The sequence below is a fragment of the Protopterus annectens genome, chromosome 6.part0 (assembly GCF_019279795.1).
Source record: "Protopterus annectens isolate FY-2018-M chromosome 6.part0, PAN1.0, whole genome shotgun sequence".
In the NCBI taxonomy this organism is placed as follows: domain Eukaryota; kingdom Metazoa; phylum Chordata; order Ceratodontiformes; family Protopteridae; genus Protopterus; species Protopterus annectens.
Genome location: NC_056737.1, coordinates 1,075,508,031 through 1,075,529,620, shown reverse-complemented (window position 1 = coordinate 1,075,529,620; position 21,590 = coordinate 1,075,508,031).

The following is a 21,590-nucleotide window of genomic DNA, read 5'->3' as shown; positions in this document are numbered from 1 at the left end:
AATTATTTGCATTCTGGAGCATATACAAATGCCAGTTTAAATGAAGTCAACTTGGCATATAAAAGCATTGGGGGGCCTTGGATGACTTGTTCTTGGAGGGTAGCATTGATATTGATACTTTTCAATATCTAACTATGCCAGCCCCAATAATTCCAGCTGTATTTGGCTCTCCAAAATTGCACAAAAGTTTAGTTGACCCACCATTTAGGCCGATTGTGGCTGGAAGAGGTTCCATCACTTATGCGTGTGCCAAGTATGTCGATAACATACTAAAACCATTAATCCAGGATGAACCGCAGATATGTAAGAATTCCTGGAGTTTTTTGGAGAATATTAATCAAGTAGATTATAATGAACAGTATACTTTTTTGGTCATAGATATTAAAGATTTATATACAGTTATTCCCCAACATTTAGGGATTGAATGGACCAGGAACTTTATGCTGTATAAAAAAGCAGATAATACAAGTATTTATCTTGTTGAAACCCTCTTGGATTTAATTTTATCCAATAACTATTTGATATTTAAGGAACAGTTTTTTCTCCAAAAAACAGGAATAGCTATGGGGTCTCCATGCGGTGGCAGTTTTGCCAATAGCATAATGGCCTATTGGGAACGTAACTTGCTGTTCAATAACAAAATGTATCAAGAACACGTAGCATGATATACCAGGTATCAAGATGATATGTGTCTTATTTGGAAAGGCCACATTGACCAGATCCCTAGGTTTATAACTAGTATCACTGCAATGACCGATTTTCTTGAATTTACATATACTATTGGAACTGAAGAAATTAATTATCTAGACATTAGGATCAGTAAGGATAGAGGCAACAATAGATATAAATCCACAATATATAGGAAACCTACACATTCAAACACATTTTTGCATTATACTAGTAGCCACCCGTATCACCAAAAAAGAGCGGTGGTGAAGGGGCAGTTCGTAAGGGCTACAAGGATGATCTCTGACCATCATGATTTCATGCATGAATGTGGTATCATGAAAACAATGTTCCTTAATAGAGGGTATCCTGAAATATTAATAACAGACACTATAGATGAAGTGAGTATTAAAAGAGAATCGGGGCACTTTAGGCCTCTGTTTAGTGGTGGAACCATGAATAGGGTAGATGTGAGGTTCATTGAAAATAACAGTAATGCTAATAGCAGAAATACTCTAAGTCTTAGCTTTCTGTTTACATATAGTATAGACCATAAAATCATTAAGGAGATTATTATTAAGAACTGGGGTATAATATTAGAAGATCATGCTTTAAGTAAGATGATAGGTCTTAAACCTAAGTTTACTTACAGAAGAAACTTCAATCTTAAAAACTTGGTAGAGATGAGCAAGAAAAATGTTAAAGCTGCTGGTATGAATAAATGTGGGATGTGCCCACAATGTAGATACATTTTGCCAAGAGAGGTTATCAGGGACCTGGGGACCCAAGTTGACAGCAACCTTTCTTTTGACACTCACATTGCCAAAGTGGTTAGGAGGACCTTCTACATTGCCCACCTGATTATGAAGGGATTCACATCCAGATCAAGGGAGGTCATTATTCCCCTGTACTCTTCACTTATCAGACCAATGATTGAGTACAATGCCCCATTCGGAATGTATCTTACCCGACACCTGCAGCAATTGGAAAGACCCCAAAAGTTCCTCACCAAAATGATAAAAGGGCTCAAAAATATGCCATATGCTGCCCGACTGAAGAAACTCCAGCTCTATTCAGTCGCATACCATCTGCTCAGAGATGACCTGTGCCTGACATACAAGGCCATGTCCAACCTGGAATTAATGGACATGCTCCACCTCAAAAAATCCAAATCCACCAGAGCCACAAGAGTAAGAGACTTAAACCTCAACACTGATATAAATAGGATGTGCTGGAGGGACAGATTCATCACCCAGAGACTCCCTATGCTGTGGAACAGAATCCCGGTCCATGTGAGACAGAGCACCTCGCTGGCTCTGTTCAAGAGGAATCTTGACCAGTGGATGGGAGATCGTAGGTTTACCCCGGGGATCATCTCTGTATCACTGCTGGACAGAGGCATGGCAAACTAATGGGTATAGTATTCTTCAACCTAAGGGGTGGTGAAAGCCACACAACTCTGGCTAGGCTTATAAATGCCCTAGGGCAGATAGCCTAGTATGAACCTATGAACCTATGAACCTATAAGATAAAGTTAAAATCAATGGGAAGGAATACCACTTAAAAGGTAAATATAATTGTGAAACTAAAGCAATAGTATATGCAGCTATGTACAAAGGGTGTCCCTCTTTCTACGTAGGTAAAACTGAAAGAAAATTAAGACAAAGAATCTATGAGCATCAGTATGCTATGGGTAGGGGGGACATCACCAACGCTCTGGCCAAAAATATTTTAGAATTCCCAGACCATTGGTTCACTTTTGCAATTCTTCAACAAGTCCAAAATGATGTGAGGGGTGGCCCATGGCAGTTACATCTAGAGGAACAAGAAGTATTATGGCAAATTAGAACATCAGCTTATGTTCCTCCAGGCTTAAATGAATATGCCTCCATTAAATGCATACTTAAACTAAAAGCATTGCTTAGATAATAACATAAAAAAGTAGTGATTAATTTTTAAAAAGCCAGTTATGGAATCTAATATTTATACATATATTTTAGATATTTGAGATAGGCATATTGGGTTATGATTGAATATTAAATGCATCGAACTTTGTCTCTACACATATGCCCAGAAAGGTTAGGGATGGATAGTTTTTATTATAATAGGTATAATGTTGATATATGACACTTTTTTTGTTTGTTGTGTAGTTGGACTGATGCTAAATATCTTAAATTTATCATTAGGCCAGCGGAAGGTTAACTACATGCATGCTGATATCATGTTTTTTAATGTTGGTAAATCATAATATTCTGGTGTAATAATTCAATAATATGAGATCGAAGAAGAAGTGGTTGGATGTTTATATTAATGCTGTAAGCATTATTATTTTAGTGTTTTGTGTTTGGTGTTAATGTTGTTTTAAAGATGTTGACTGAGTGGCTGTAATTTCAAACCCATTGGCGCTTTAAATTTGGAATTGATTAGAATTAAATTAATTGAACTAATTGTTAATTGCTAATGGGGTAAGTCTGTTAAGGTGAATGTATATAAGCAAGAAGCATTACTATGTTAATTTTGTCTGATGAAGTTTGGGTATTAGCCCATTCGAAAGCGCTTACAATAAACTGTTTTTGTTTTATTAAGTGGTTCGTGCTTTGTTGCAGTTGGCCGTTTTCACTTTTGTTTGTTATCAAGGATCATGGTGCAATATGTACCAGAGCTGCAGTTTAAACAAGGATCATGGTACAATGTGTACCAGAGCTGCAGGTTACACTGAGGAATATCGTAGAATGTGTAGCAGAGCTGCAGGTTACACCGAGGATCATGATACAATGCGTACCAGACCTGCAGGTTACACAGAGAATCATGTTGTAATTTGTACCAGAGCTGCAGGTTACACTTAGGATCATAGTGCATTGTGTACAAGAGCTGCAGGTTACAGCAAGGATCATGGCACAATGTGTATCAACACTGCAGGTTACAGTGAGTATCCAGGTGCAATGTGTACCAGAGCTGCAGATTGCATGGAGGATCATGGTGCAATGTGTACCAGAGCTGCTGGTTACACTGAGGATCATGGTGCAATGTGTAACAGAGCTGGAGATATACTGAGGATCATGGTGCAATGAGTACCACAGCTGCAGATTACATTGAGTATCATGGTGCAATGTGTACCAGAGCTGCAGGTTACATTGAGGATCATGGTGTAATGTGTACCTGAACTGCTGGATCATGGTGTAATATGTACCAGAGCTTCAGGCTACACTGATGGTCATGGTGCTATGAGTGCCAGAGCTGCAGGTAAAACCAAGGGTCATACTGGAATGTGTACCAGAGCTGCAGGTTAAACCAAAGATCATGCTGCAATGTGTACCAGAGCTGCAGGTTGCACCATGGATCATGGTGCAATGTGTACCAGAGCTGCAGGTTACACTGAGGATCAAGGTGCAATGCGTTGCAGAGCTGCAGGTTACATTGCATATCATGGTGCAATGTGTACCAGAGCTGCAGGTTATACTGAGGATCATGCTGTAATGTTTACCAGAGCTGCAAGTTACATCAAAGATCTTGGAGCAATGTGTAGCAGTGCTGCAAGTTACTCTGAGGATCATGGTGCAAAGTATACCAGAGCTGCAGGATCATGGTGCAATGTGCACCAGAGCTGCAGGTTAAACCAAGGATAATGGTGCAATGTGTAGCAGAGCTGCAGGTTGCACCAAGGATCATGGTGCAAAATGTACCTGAGGAGCAGGTTAAACCAATGATCATGCTGCAATGTATGCCAGAGCTGTAGGTTACACTGAGGTTCACGATGCAATCTGTACCAAGGCTGCAGGCTACACCGAGGATCATGGTACAATGTGTACCAGAGCTGCAGGTTACTTTGAGGACATGGAGCAATGTGGACCAGAGCTGCAGGTTACACCAAGGATCATGATGCACAATGTACCAGAGCTGCAGGTTAAACCAATTATCATGCTGCAGTGTGTGCCAGAGCTGTAGGTTACACTGAGGTTCGTGGTGCAATCTGCACTAGAGCTGTAGGCTATAGACAGGATCATGGTACAATGTGTACCAAAGCTGCAGGTTACTTTGAGGACATAAAGCAATGTGTACCAGAGCTGCAGGTTGCACCAAGGATCATGGTGCAATGTGTACAGAGTTGCAGGTTGCACCAAGGATCATGCTGCAATGTGTACCAGAGCTGCAGCTTATACAGAGGATCTTGGTGTAATGTGTACCAGAGCTGCAAGTTACATTGAGGATCATGGTGCAATGTGTATCACAGCTGCAGGTTGCTCCAAGGATTATGGTGCAATGTGTACCACAGCTGCAGGTTACACTGAGGATCATGATGCAAAGTGTACCAGATATACAGGTTACATTCAGGATCATGGTGCAAAGTGTACCAGAGTTGCAGGTTACACTAAGGATCATGGTGCAATGTGTACCAGAGCTGCAGGTTACACTGAGCATCATAGTGCAATGTCTTCCAGAGCTACAGGTTACACTGAGGACCATGGTGCAATGTGTACCAGTGTTGCAGGTTACACCAAGGATCAAGGAGCAATGTGTACCAGTGCTTCAGGCTACACTGAGGATCATGGTGTAAAGTGTACCAGAGCTGCAGGTTAAACCAAGGATCATGCTGCAAGGTGTACCAGAGCTGCAGGTTACACTGATGATCATGGTGCAATTTGTACCAGAGCTGCAGGTTACACTAAGATCCATGGTGCAATCTGTACAAAGGCTGCAGACTGCACCGAAGATCATGGTACAATGTGTACCAGAGCACGTTAAATTGAGGATCATGGTGTAATGTGTTCCAGAGCTGCAGGTTGCACCAAAGATCATGGTGCAATGTGTACTAGAGTTCAAGACTACACTGAGGATCATGGTGTAAAGTGTACCAGAGCTGCAAGTTAAACCAAGGATCATGGTGCAATGTGTACCAGAGCTGCAGGTTATACTGAGGATCATAGGGTAATGTATGCCAGAGCTGCAGGTTACACTTAGGATCATAGTTTAATGTGTGCCAGAGCTGTAGGTTACACCAAGGATCATGGTGCAATGTGTACCAGAGTTGCAGGTTGCACCAAGAATTATGCTGGAATGTGTTTCAGAGCTGCAGGATAATGGTGCAATACATACCAGAGCTGCAGGTTAAACCAATGATGATGGTACAATGTGTAGCAGAGCTGCAGGTTACTTTGTGGATCATGATGCAATGTGTACCAGAGCTGCAGGTTGCACCAAGTATCATGGTGCAATGCATACCACAGCTGCAGGTTGTACCAAGGATCATACTGCAATGTGTGCCAGAGCTGCGGCTTACACCGAGGATCATGGTGCAATGTGTACCACAGCTCCAGGTTACACTGAGGCTCATGGTGCAATGTGTACCAAATCTACAGGTTACATTGAGGATCATGGTGTAATGTTTATCAGAGCTGCAGGTTACACAGAGGATCATGGTGCAAAGTGTACCAGAGCTTCAGGATCATGGTGCAATGTGTACCAGAGATGCAGGTTCCACCAAGGATCATGGTGCAATGTTTACCAGAGCTGCAGGTTACACCAAGGATCATGGTGCAATAAGTACCAGAGCTGCTGGTTAAACCAATGATCATGTTGCAATGTGTACCAGAGCTGTAGGTTACACTGAGGTTCATGGTACAATCTGTACCATGACTGCAGGCTACACTGAGGATCATGGTACAATGTGTACCAGAGCTGCAGGTTACTTTGAGGATCATGGTGCAATGAGCTCCACAGCCACAGGTTGCACCAAGGATTACAGTACAATGTGTACTAGAGCTGCAGGTTGCACCAAGGATCATGCTGCAATGTGTACCAGAGCTGCAGCTTACACCAAAGATCATGATGCAATGTGCACCAGAGCTGCAGGTTACATTCAGGATCTGGGTACAATGTCTACTGGAGGTGCAGGTTGCACCAAGGATCATGGTGCAATGTGTACCACAGCTGCAGGTTACACTGAGGGTCATGGTGCAATGTGTACCAGTTCTAGAGGTTACATTGAGGCTCATGGTGCAATGTGTACCAGAGCTGTAGGTTACACTGAGAATCATAGTGCAATGTTTACCAGAGCTGCAGATTACACTCAGGATCATGGTATAATGTGTACCAGAGCTGCAGGTTACACCAAGGATCATGGAGCAATGTGTACCAGTGCTGCAAGTTACACTGTGATCATGGTGTAAAGTGTACCAGAGCTGCATATTACATCATGGATGATGGTACAATGACTACCAGAGCTGCAGGATAAGGGTGCAATGTGTAGCAGAGCTGCAGGTTACACTGAGGATCATAGTGTAATGTGTGCCAGAGCTGAAGGTTACACTATGGATAATGGTGCAATGTGTACCAGAAGCGCAGGTTACAGCAAGGATTATGGAGCAATATGTACCAGAGCAGCAGTTTAAACAAAGGATCATCGTACAATGTGTACCAGAACTGCAGGTACACTGAGGATCATGGTGCAATGTGTACCAGAGCTGCAGGTTACACCAAGGCTCATGGTGCAAAATGTACCAGAGATGCTGGTTATACCAATGATCGTGCTGTAATGTGTGCAAGAGCTGTAGGTTACACTGAGGTTCATGGTGCAGTTTATACCAGAGCTGTAGGCTACACAGGGGATCATGGTACAATGTGTACCAGAGCTGCAGGTTACTTTAAGGACATGGAGCAATGTGTACCAAAGCTACAGGTTGCACCAAGGATCATGGTGCAATGTGTACCAGATCTGCAGGATGCACAAAGGATCATGCTGCAATGTGTACCAAAGTTGCAGGTTACACTGATGATAATGGTGCTATGTATACTAGAGCTGCAGGTTACACTGAGGTTCATGGTGCAATCTGTATCAAGGCTGCATACTACTCTGAGGATCATGCTACAATGTGTACCAGTGCTGCAGGTTACTATGAGGATCATGGTGCAATGTGTACCATAGCTGCAGGTTGCAACAAAGATCATGGTGCAATGTGTACCAGAGTTGCTGGCTACACTTAGGATCAGGGTGTAAAGTGTACCAGAGATGCAGGTTAAGCCAAGGATCATGGTGCAATGTGTACCAGAGCTGCAGGTTACACTGAGGATCATAGGTTAATGTATGCCAGAGCTGCAGATTACATGGAGGATCATAGTGTAATGTGTGCCAGAACTGCAGGTTGCACCAAGGATCATACTGGAATGTGTTCCAGAGCTTCATGATTTTGGTGCAATACATACCAGACCTGTAGGTTAAACTAATGATGATGGTACAATGTGTACCAGAGCTGCAGGTTACTTTGTGTATCATGATGCAATGTGCACGAGAGCTGCAGGTTGCACCAAGGATCATGGTGCAATGCATACCACAGCTGCAGGTTGCACCAAGGATCATGCTGCAATGTACACCAGAGCTGCAGCTTACACCGAGGATCATGGTGCAATGTATACCAGAGCTGCATGTTGCACCAAGGATTATGGTGAAATATGTACCACAGCTGCAGGTTACACTGAGGATCATGGTGAAATAAGTATCAAAGCTGCTGGTTAAACCAATGATCATGTTGCAATGTGTGCCAGAGCTGTAAGCTACACTGAAGTTCATGGTGCAATATGTACAAAAGCTGCAGGTTACTTTGAGGATCATGGTGCAATGTGCACCACAGCTGCAGGTTGCACCAAGGACCAAGGTACAATGTGTACTAGAGATGCAGGTTGTACCAAGGATCATGCTGCAATGTGTACCAGAGCTGCAGCTTACACAAAGGATTATGGTGCAATGTGTACCAGAGCTGCAGGTTACATTCAGGATCATGGTACAATGTTTACTGGAGCTGCAGGTTGCACCAAGGATCATGGTGCAATGTGTACGACAGCTGCAGGTTACCCCGAGAGTCATTGTGCAATGTGTACCAGATCTAGAGGTTACATTGAGGCTCATGGTGCAATGTGTACCAGAGCTGAGGGCTACACCAACGATTATGGTGCAATGTGTAACGGTGCTACAAGTTACACTGAGATCATGGTGTAAAGTGTACCGGAGCTACATATTACACCATGAATGATGCTACAATGTGTACCAGGCCTGCAGGATCATGCTGCAATGTGTACCAGAGCTGCCGGTTAAACCAAAAATAATGCTGCAATGTGTACCAGAGCTGCAGGTTACACTGAGGATCATGGTGCAATATGTACCAGAGATGCAGGTTGCACCAAGGATCATGGCACAATATATACCAGAGCTGCAGGATCATGGTGCAATGTATACCAGAGCTTCAGGTTGCACCAAGGATCATGGTGCAATGTGTAGCAGAGATTTAGGTTACAGTCACTTCTGTATGCATGTCAGACATCTGATTGGTATAAAAATTGGAATGAAGAGAAGTGCAGGATGTGTCATGAGTGGTATCTTGGCTGGCTTCAATTAAAAGGTTCTGCAGGAACACAGTTCAAGGGAAGGGTGACCATTCAGATAAATTGATAAAGACACTCACTATCTTCGCAAATAAATGTGCTACCATTTTCCAGTTCCTCCCTCTGTTTCAGACCTTTTTTCTCACCTCTCCCCAACACGCATCTCTCTCTCCTTACAGGATGGGTTTAGAAGAGCTCCAAAATTGTCAATTCAGTTCATACAGGTGCAGATTCTTAACCTGATCATAATGTTTAGACAGCATCAACCTCAGAGAAGCATGGAAGTACGTAGCTGTAATAATGTGCAAAGTGTGCCTGGTTTGTAACTTTATAACGTTACTGGTAAAGAAGAACTAGGGCTGCAGCTTGCAGAACATGATGACTCTGAGCTCTAAATTACCATAATGCTGCTAGTCAGAAGCTAACTTTTAGTACACTTTTATTTAACTTGCCCTTGTTGGAGACATCATTTCTGTAAGCTTTTCCCTGGCATTGCCCACATCTTGCCAGAAAACTGTATACAGATACCACCTAGTGCAACTGACACTGGGACTGAGTTCAGACATGAGTTTGCTATAGAAAATTCCAGAACAATGAAAGTCTTTATTGAAGTAAGGCACCTACATTACATAAATAGCACCCCAAAAGACAAGCACTCCATTTGCATCATCCACTTCTCTTCCTCCTTAATATTGTGTCCTTCTTCCTCTCGCTTTGTAACTTTTACATTCAGGTGCAGTAGCAGCTCCGTTTTCATCATCATGTCAGTAGCTTAATGTTTTTATGGAAAGTGAGATGAGTCAAAACATTGCAAATCATAATTTAAAATGACCAATAAAACTTAATGGTACCGTGTCATTTTAACATTAAATATGGGATTTTCCAGCAAATATCAGACAGTAGCACCTCTCAGCATAGGACACTGTTTGTCTAGGGCACTTTTCAAACTTTTTATTTATTTTTTTTTAATTAATGAGTGAAGTTAAAGAGTGCATTTTTTAATTAAAAATAAATAAATAAAGGAAAGTCACCCCGGGGATCACGTCAGTCGCTCTGCTAGACAGGGGTCCAGGGAAGTAAATATTTTGGGAAGAAATATCCAGAGAATTGTTATGGCTAGGCTTGCATAGGCCCTAGGGCCGATAGCCTAGTACTAACTTATGAACCTATGAAATGAATGTCAGAAGGTACCCCCTAGTTGAGAGGCATCCTAGGCAATCCTAGTATGCCGATGTGTAAGGTTGGCTATGACTTAAGTACTGCACTGTTGAGTTGTCAGTGATTGGTGAAGAGCTCATTTACATAAGGGGTGGAAGAGATGGTATGCAGTGGAACACAATTATGGAAGTGCTTTCGCAGAATCTTGTTTCATTGCATAAGAATGTTGTTTAACCACAAAGATCTTTGCATGCCTCAGGATGCCGAAAAAAAATACTGAATCATGGATCGGTTTTCAGTGCAAATCCCAGCATCTTGAATAGAAGGGGATTATAAAATATTTCTTAACTGTCCTAGAAGAAAGAAAATGTGGATGGTAATAGACTGAATAAGAAACAAGTATGCTGTTACTCAGCAGAGATTGAAGGAAGGCTAGCAAACTTTAAATACACAGAATTCAAAGAAAGGCTGAGGACTTGTAAAGCATAAAGCAGTAGAGCTGAAGGAAGATGATAAAAAAAAACCAAAGATAAATTGATTTACATACTTGTACTCACCATCCGTGTGGAAGTAAATAGTCAGGATCAGTGTGGAGATGCAGGGAGAACAGCAGTCAGTGCACAGATGTGTCCTGAATGAATGTTGAAAGCTCAAGACAAAGAAAACTATGGGGTTTAATTGTTATACTCCAGAACTGTAAGTTATACAAGCAATGAGGAAACAGCACAAGTTATTAGCTTTTCTAGTAAATTCTAAAATAAAAATATAGCACTAATGGCAACAGGTTGGCCTGTAACATTCCCACTCAATACAGTGAAATCAAGACAGCATTGCTTAGACGTTCATGAACAGGAAAATGATAAGCTCGACCGTAAAAGAAACTGATGATGATGATGATGAATTCACAGGTCCAACTGAGTCCAAGAATGTAAGGTGATGAGGTTCTGCAATAAAACCTTCCTATGCTGTTCCATGAAATTCATGTGCATGACTCATAAAACAAGATTGCTGCAAAGCAGACTATTTTCTTATTCCCAAGGAGCCGATGTAACCCCTGGATTAATTGCATTACAATGGAGTTGTAGCTCCCAGCATCAATGTGAGGGAGCATTCCTTCTCAAAAGCCCATTTACTTGTTCTGCCTTTAAAAGAAACATCAGTAACCCATTAGATAGGCCAGTGCAGGTGACTGTAAAAGATTTTATTTCAAGGAGTAAACGGAGTGTGGCTATGGCCTCCATAATTGTTCATGAGGCATCATACAGATGATGACATACAAAAAGTCTGCATAAGCATTATTGCCTTGGAAACAGACTGAACCGCCACAAAGACACAAATTAAGTAAACTGATAGAATTTTACAAAAAAAGGAACTCTGCTAAATGAACATTGTAACACTGACTACTGGGAGTAAATTTGCAGGGAAACTGAAAGGATTGCTGTGCATTGATGAAGATCTACAAGACATCTGACAAACACTGCAAGTTGGAAAAGTAAGAAAATATTTAATATTTAGTAAAGTAGAAAGAATGATCATCAGGGCTGTGTAGATTCAATATAAAGGAGTGAAATCAGTTCAAATAAAAAGAAATGTTGAGGAAAAGTGTATGATGGAAAGATGCTATAACGGCACAAAGAAAAGAAAAATAAAACAAAGAGGTATCCTTATCAGATAACTTGCATTAAAAAAGTTACAAAATTATTCAGATGGACAGTGAGACATTGCTGGAAGTTGTTATCCTACTGTTCAGACACTTGTTTAGATGCTCCAAATGATGCACAGTAAGTAATTCCTGGGAAGACTGTCAATTTCCAGGTATCTGTGGCTGAAACAAGGACATTAACAAAAACATGGAAGCGCTTTTACAAGGAGGGAATAGCTAAGATCACTAATTGTAATTTATTTATGTAGACATCACACAGTTTGTGATGGCTATTTAAAAAAAAGAAAACAACTGGGAAAACTATGGTTCCTTAAATGAGGTCACTGAGGTCAGTATTTGGCCTTGCCTTGAGGTGTGATGACCAACACCCAAAAGATGCAATGGACAGAGTCCCCTCCACTGTGGTGCAAGTTTAGTCTGATTTTTAATGTCAAAATTTATCAGGTCAGTTATGATATGCTCTATGGCATTGCAAATAAGATTCATTAAGTTGATGGGTCTATAGTTACATCGGTCAGTAGTGGGACCCTCATATAGAGTGACATCACCCTGTCATATACCAAACTTCAGGGACAAAGCCAATGGTTAAACTTTGGTTAAATGAATAGAGTGAATCTGCCAGGGCCTGTTTAGTGCTGTTTTTTAAACAGACAGGTATATTGTTGGGTCCCATGTAGGAGGAATTATTGATCTTGGTTAGCACCATTAGTACATGTTCTTTAGTGATGACTGGCAGGGTAATGAGAGCCTCAGGGATAGGTGGGCTATGGATCGTTGGCTACAGGGTGAAATTTGCACTGAATATTTTGGTAGTATGTTTACAATGTCTACTGGGTCAAAGTATGTAGCATAATTTTGGATAAGTTTCTAACATAGCTAAAGAAGGATTGGTAGTTGTCCATAGCCTCCAATGCTAACCTATATTCATTAGTTGCCTTAGTAGTCCTAGCAGTAGTTTTCATGTTTTTAGTTAGGTTTCTTATGTTAACCTTGATATGATGGTACTTTGAGCTACTGTTGTTTTATGTTATTGTAAGGTTTATCTTGGTGGACCACTAGGGTGGCTTGTTTGTAAATTTCCAACTATATTTAGGTCTGGTTTGGACTGCCCTATGCAAGTATTTAAGCGAGCATAGAACTTCTGTATAAAGTTACTTGCTATGGTCATGTCTGAGGTTATGGTGTTATGTGTCAATTTTGAAACTTCTTCATAGAATTTGATGAGATTGGTATGGCCGAAATCCTTGAATTCAGAAATATTAGTATCTACAGGTTCACAGACTTTAAAGGCAAAGTCACTAAATTTATGATCCATCTTGACTGATGAAGGGGATACTGAGGAACAGTGCATGAAGAAGATATATTCAGAAGGGTCAGGCCAAAAATATTATTGGCTTTGGTGGGTTTGTGAACAGTTTGGTGAAGGGAGTTTTTATCAAGTTAAATCCAAGAACTTTTTTGTTATCCTATATTTGAAGTATAGGTTTTCCAGCTTACTGATGGATAGTTAAAATCAACCAAGATGAACAAGTACCTATTTATAGAGAGTTAACTGAGCACATTTAGGAACCATATATAATTTTCAGAAGACATACAGGGTGTTCTGTAATAGGCTATGAGGTAATAGTTGGTCTTTGTGATGCTCCACCACTGGAGCCATAATCAGGGAGCCTCAATCCTCACCACTGGCACCAGTGAGGGATGTACACTGGGAGGATAGCAATTACATACACAGTATTTCCAGATGGAGCTCTCTGCCTCAAGTGCAATTTCCCTTAAGAGCACACAGAGACCACAGTCAGTCCGGGGCTGGTTTCTCTCTTTCTCCAGATCCTCAACAAGACTCACCACTGGCACAGCTATAGTGTTGAGATCTCAGCTAAGTGGCCAAGCCAAGACCTCCAGCACCCTCTGTCAAACCAGTGCTTCGTGTCCCTGCCCAAATAGCTGACACATACAGTCTCTGAGGTTTGATTTACACACACTCACACATACACACACACACACACACACACACACACACACACACACACACACACACACACACACACACACACACACACACACACATGCACACACACACACACACACACACCTGGGAAAGGCTGGCACAGGTTTACTAGCTATGCCCCCTTTTGCTCAGTCTATAAGGTAGTTATCACTACCACCAGCTGACTACATATCAGCTACTTTAAGGCCCTTAACAATGGGTGTCCAATCTTACTGTGTAATATTAATATTAGTACAAATGGCAGTTTATCTAAGAGCAAGCATATTAGGAGTGGCCCACATAGTGTCATCAAATAAATATGCAAGCACTCTCAAAACTTAAATATTTCTACACAGATCAGCTACAATGAAAGGTACTGCATTATCAAAATCATTCCCTATCAGGATATCTGCTGGGATATCCTTAAACACACCTACTTGCTTGTATCCTTTTCCATCCTCAAATATATGGCCATTGGCATGGAAAAGTGTTGCAAAATTATAAAAATCAAAGTTTTTTTTTTGGCTGATTTTGGCCATTTAAGCATAGCGCAGCGGTGCGCAAATGGGGTCATGCCGAAAATTTTAAAAAATGTGAAAAGACAACTCTACGTGAAATCTGCATTCTGCCATTATAGTGTATGGCATGCAGAATCAAAACAATAACAGGTAACACTGGTTCCTAAGGAGGAAGGCTCTGATGTAGTGGTGTAACTAGGGACTAAGGCAGTGGGGTATGAAAATGGGCAAATTTTACTGAATCACTAAATGGGAGACCATTCTCTGGCTGCACCTAACCATGTAGAAGCTATAAGGCAGTGGTAAAAGCACAAGGAGCAATGGACATGAAAAAGGGGTATGTCATGCTTGGTGTAAACAAATTGGAGCTCCACGGCTCCCATTTGAGCTTCACTAAGCACTGCTAAGCAAGGCGGTGTGTCCAAGACTGCACTGACTTATTCCATGAAATAAAGAGCGTGTTCACATCCAGGGAGGGACATTTCTGCTTCAAAGTGTTTACTTTAGGTAAACAGGTTTGCGCAGCATGCATCTGGTCTAAAACCAAAAAAAAAAAAAAAACCCTGGAAATAGCAGGACTGTTAAGATTTGGGCACTGGGATTGCGTGGCATGCCTCAGGGCTTAAAAGGGGTGGAAATGGGAAGGGAAAAAAAAGGGGGGAAATAGCAGAATAAAAGCAATCAAGTACAAATAAAATAGCAAGCAGGTGGAACATATCATAGCCAGCCAATCATACAGGCAGCATCTGCAGCACAACAGTATAAACTGTGCAAACACCTTTCAGTCTGGCTTTCCCACAAATGCTGCACCATTGGTGTACACATGCGGGGGAATTTTAACTGACAAAATGTTAGGGGCTGCTGTCACTTTGCTACATCAGTATGTGCTGGAGGCTGACAGCAGTGAGGATGATAATGCTGACAACTGCCCCAGACTGAGGAGGAGGAGAAAAGTGCTCAGACCCAGGGTAACCTACCAGGAGTTACATTATCTGGAGATAGTACAGTGCTACAGGGTGGACAGAGACATACTTCAGCAAATCATCAAGCTGTGCCAGCCTCACCTCAGTCCCAGAGCCAGCAGAGGGGAACTCATCTCAGTGGGTACCAAGGTATGTGTAGCCTTAAGAATACTAGCTACAAGAGCTTTCCAAAGACCTACTGGAGACATCATGGGGTTTCACAGGCATCTGCATCCAAGGTACTCCACCAGTTCCTGGATGCCATGCTACTACATGCTGGTGAGCACATTTACTTCCCCAGCACCTGTGAGGAGAGGACTAGAAATATGCACATCTGCCACTGTATAGCAGACTACCTGGAGGTACTGGATGCCATAGACTGCATGCACATCCACATCAAAACACCACCTGGTGAGCAAGGTAGGGTCTACATAAACCACAAGGGCTTCCCCTCCATCAGCTACCAGGCCATGTACAATGTCCAGGGCATTATCTTGAATGTGTGTTCTGGCAGCCCTGGAAGCTATCACCACTCCCACATCTGGCATTCCTCACAGTTGTGTCAGGGATTTGCCAGGGGGGACATCCCATATGGCCATCTGGTGGGGGATGCTGGCTATGCACTGGAGCCATGCATGATGACATTCATCAGAAATGCACACACACACACACACACACACACACACACACACACACACACACACACACACTCAAGAATGCCATAATGAGGCACATGCACAAACCAGGATCATTATAGAGCATGTATTTGGGATGCTGAAGTCAAGTTTCCACTGCCTTGACATATCTGATGGGCCCTTGCAGTACTCTCCAGCCACATGTGCACACATGTTCATAGTATGTGCCATGCTACACAATATGATCCTCCGGAAACAGCTGCAGCAGGAACAGCACTGAAAAGGGCCACACAGCCCCCCCACCACCATTGCCAAGGTCCCCACAGGCACAGAGAGGACTCGGAGGAGGAAATCCCTGAGCCAGCTCCTGTAGGCAGAAGGAGGCATGCCCAGTATGGCCTGGCCTTGGCAAAGAGGCAATGCATGGCACACACACTGACACTGTAGGCACCTAGGGACTGACACACCTCTGTCTGACTTACACACACAGTAAAAATGGATGACACACACATCAGACTACCTGTAACCTACTATGTATAGGCAGTGTACTGCATGCATCCAACATAGGAAGCCATCAAGCACCATCCACACAACTGCTGCAGTCTTCTTAAGAATAAATGAATGTATCAGTATGTTCTGGTAGCATATCTATGGTATTGCTGCATGCATGCAAGGGAATGGGGTGGCCTGCTGGGATAGCAGCAGGCAACTGACAGCTATGTGGGACACCAGGAAATGTCTGCCCATACTAGCCTCTCCACACTATACAGTACTACCCAAGGTGGCAAATCCCACTGTAGTATATGTGGGGGGGGCAACTAACTGGGGGGTCATAGGTCACAGGCATGGATGTCAGTGTGGGGGTCCCATACTCACACCTCAGCCTCACCCAGAAAGTCAGCTGTAGAAAACCATAAAGAAATGTCTGGCAAAGGCCCACAAATGGCGACAATGTTGAATTACCTCCCTACAGACTTACACAGTGATAGCACAGCAGGTCTTGCAGTTGCAGTAAGGTTCTGAAGGCTAAGAAGTCTGAAACTCAAATGTATGCCATTACAATATGACCTGTGGTCTTTAGTGATATGCCTCTAGGTACCAAGACAGGGCACAATAGTATGCTAAATGGAACCAAATGTAAAGCAATTATCAGCACAGTCTGTGCAAATGTGTACAGTTGACAGGTGTACCCCCCATATTTCCACAGAAATGCAGTAACATGTATGTTTGCAGGGAAATAGCAGCAGAGCGCACATTTTCAGGGCTGTCTCAATACACAGGAAAACATGTTGCATGTCCACAATATGCAGGGGTCAATGAGCTATGTGTATGTGTGGTTAATACTGTCAGGATCTGGTCAACACTTACTCCTAGCTGTTGTGTTGTAGTGGCCTAGGTACAGTGCTGTCTTTGACAGGGCCATGTGCAGATAACTGCAGTGCCAACTATTATGCATGTCAGCTACACCTACTGCTCTGCCACTGACATACCTGGAAGTCACAGTGCTATGTGGAATACACTACACATATAATGGACATGTCTGCACAGTAGAATGCACTCTGTACCCACACCTATACCTCCCAACCTCTGACAGCAAGACATCTGGACAAGGTCAGAAATAAAAGTGGGACAAATGCACAATGATAGGCATGTGTTGTAACTATTGCCCTTACATACTGAGAAAGTTGGCAGGATGAGGGGTCTGCATTAGCAGGAATTGTCTGAAGGTTATGTAGTCTGAAACAGTAATGTCTGTCATTATTTGTAACATCAGTCTTCAATTATATGTAACTAACTTGCCATAAAAACACAAGTTTATGTAGAATGGACAAAGCCTCTAGGCAAACACCTGGACAATCTGCCAAAAAATGTAGAGTTGAGAGGTATGGCCACACCAGGATATGACATGTCAGGTAAGAAATATACCACACAAGCAGGAGATCCCCAGCAAGTATATCACCAAGTTGCTGGACTGTTTACACAGCATCATCAGTCAACTGGCTGTAGCCACACTTCCCAACTGGCCTTGATGGGCAAGAATGTATATAGCTTGGCTCATAATATTGGTCTGTGCATCATAGATCTTGTATTCCTCTGGCAAAGCACTTTGATGATCTAAGGATGTATGTCACTAAGTAATGACACAATACATTGCAGTGTCAGACTACAGATATGTCAGAAAATGTCTGCTAAACAAACCCAGTACCCCTAGGAAAGTCTTGTTTATTCCTGAGAGGTATGGCTGTAGCACACAAAACCCTGGACCGGAGTACACCTATCTCTGGAAAGGAATCCCACTCTCACTACAGAAGGTCACACTGGACATGCTCCTACACTTAGAGAATCACAGACCATGTTGGAACCCACATCACACTATATGACTGTATTGTGTATATATGTCTGTGCATACAGACAAATATGTACACCTTAACTGTCCTTACACACCTGTCAGACATGATTACCCTCAGCTAGCTGTAGGTGGACCATATGTGATATATCTGCATCTGTTGCGTGTGATACACATACATATATATGGGTAACAGATAACAATATGTCAAGCATACACACACACACACAGATGTGAGGAAGTGAGCGACAGACAGTGATAGAGAGAGTGTGACACAGGGGGACACACACAGAGTGAGGCACACACACAGATACCCTGAATGGCATAGAGTGATGTCCTGCTATGTACAGTGGCATACCGGTTGTAACCAGTCAAACATGCCAGCATAAAAGGTGAGCCCCGTTGTGTAATAGTAATGAGGTGGGGGTTATAATATCACATCACCTGTGTGTGTGTGTGTGTGTGTGTGTGTGTGTGTGTGTGTGTGTGTATCTGTGTGTGTGTGTGTGTGTGTGTGTGTGTGTGTGTCTATGTGTGTGTGTGTCTGTGTTTGTGTGTGTGTGTGCATGTGTGTGCGTGTGTGCGTTTGTGTGTGTTTATGTGTGCGTGTGTGTGTGTGTGTGCGTGTGTGTGCGTGTGTGTGCATGTGTGTCCCTAGGTCTAAGTATTAGGAGACTGTTCCCACTCAGTACACTTTCCATTGCCCTACTTCACAAGATCTCCTGCTGTCATTCACCTTGGAGGTACCATTGGACACCTATCAACCCTATAAGCTCTGTGGCATGTGCAATAACTGCATAACATTATAGTATAAATAACTAGATAGGTTCTAATCTCAGTCCTGGCAAATTTAAGTGTGTGTGTGTGTGTGTGTGTGTGTGTGTGTGTGTGTGTGTGTGTGTGTGTGTCTGTGTGTGTGTGTGGGGGGGGGTGAGTAAAGGAGTGTGTGTTTGTAGGTGAAACAGTTTTAGGCCATTCCCACCCACAACACTTCCCAGTGCCCCACTTTAGCAGTCCTGCTGATGTCATTCCCCTTTGAAGTACCTTTGCACAGCCCCAGCCTTACAAGCTCCATGGCAAGTGCAGTAACTATGTAATAGTATAATACAAATAACTGGAGCTAGGAACTAAATCTTCTATTTAAGGGGTAAAATAAAACATTTCAAAGCTTTACCAGAAAGGCTTATCCAGACTCTGTTACACTTTGCTATGAAGGAAAGGTTAGTTTGCTTTTATTTTTTGTATTTTGTATTACTTTATTGCCTTTCTATATTTTGAATACTGTAGTTTGTTTTATTTACCTTGTGTTTTACTTGCATTCTGCTTTAACAGCATATTAAAACTTCAAAAGAGACCACAGCTATCTCTCAGGCAGAAATTAGAACTGAGTCAGGCAGAAATTAGAACTGATCAATTAAGGACTCATTCATAAGATAGAAGAGATCACTTAAGGTTAATCATTTGTTAACTGAGGGGGTGGAGCTATGAACTAAACCTTCTATTTAAGGGGTAAAGTTAAACATTTCAGAGCTTTACCAGAAAGGCTCATCCAAACTCTGCTACACTTTGCTGTGAAGAAAAGGTTAGTTTGCTTTTATTTTTTGTATTACTGTATTGCCTTTCTATATTTTGAATACTGTGGTTTGTTTTCTTTACCTTGTGTTTTACTTACATTCTGCTCTAACAGCATATTAAAACTTCAAGAGAGACCAGAGCTCTCTCTTCTGAGTCAGGCAGAATTTTTTTCCCGCCCTCCCACCCAGTTACAGTTGTCTTGTTAAATACCACTGTCTTTCTAGCTGCCTGCCTCTTATGTTAATCTGACCATATATCTCATTTCCTCTCTACTTTCACTGGCTTGTGTGAGTAATCACAAAATCATCATTTTTGAAATCCCTCCCCTTCAACTATTTAAATTTATTGGCCATCCTACTGTATTCCATAGTACCAGAATACAAAAGTGATCACCCCTTTCAACCCATCTTGCTGTTTTAAAAGTAGTAACTCTCCACTAAACCTTAACTTTTTAAACAGGTAAAACTTAAGTTACCTACTTTCACATCTAAGTTCTCTAGTTCACACTGCGCGTGCATTTTTTTTTCATCATACCTTTAAGCATCTCTGTGACTAGCACTTTCTCTAATACCTGCTGGAAAGCACTAGGAAGCCTTAAACTGATACAAGCAGTCAACTCTCTTTGTTAATAAGGAGAAATTAATAGTAGGCACTAAACAGCCTATAATTGCAAAGTATCTTGCTAAGGTAGGGAAAACAGCTCCTGTACTTTACACAAAAAAAAAAAAGCACCAAACCAGGTATGTCCAAGGGTCAGCTTCTGGTGATTTCTCCTGTCCACCTGGTGAATCTGGGCATACTGGGGCAATGCAGCAATTGCCTCATGTACACAGACAACCCTCTCCTCCTACCACCCAACACTACAACCTGTGAGAGATGAATTTACATAGCCAAAATGGAAGTAAAGCTCTCTCCACCCAAGATTGTGCTAGACAGTCAAGAGGAGAAGGTTAACACTCACACTACACCTCACGCAACACATATCCCTTCTAAACCCACACCACCAACATCCACATGTAGCAACACTAAATCCACATATGCAGAGGCCCTTAACTGTAACCTGCCCAAGCAAAAAGGACCTCTGAAGCTGAAACGCAAACAAACACCAATCACAACCAAAGTGTCACATAGTTCACAACACCAGTGTGCCACCTAACAACAGCCCCTAAGACAAGACAATGTACCTAACACTTTAGTCATAGGTGACTCTATAGTCTGGCACACTGATGTCCCTCTCACCAGGTTGAACAAGGAGAAAATTACAGTCAGCTGCCTGCTGGGTGCCAGGATCCGCCACATAATGCATGCACTCAAGTCACTCCACAACGAGTACAAATATGACTCTGTCATTGTCCATGTTGGAGTAAATGACTTGAGATGTACCTCCCTGGACTACATGAAAAGAGACATGGAAAAGCTCTCGGATCATGTGGCCCAGGCAGGTATGACCCTAGCCCTGAGTAGCATCCTGCCTTCACCCAGAATGATACCACAATATAAGGACAAAATGATTGACTTCAACAATTGGCTAAGCTTCTGGTGTCATTCAAAGGGGATCCAGTATCTGTCTGCCTGGGACGACATGATTGACAGACCATGATGCTTGGTCAGAGATGGTCTGCACCTGTCGCCCCTGGGATTCAGGTTACTAGCTAAACCCCCTATAGTGCCTTTTTAGGCAAAGTTCAAAGGACAAAACCACC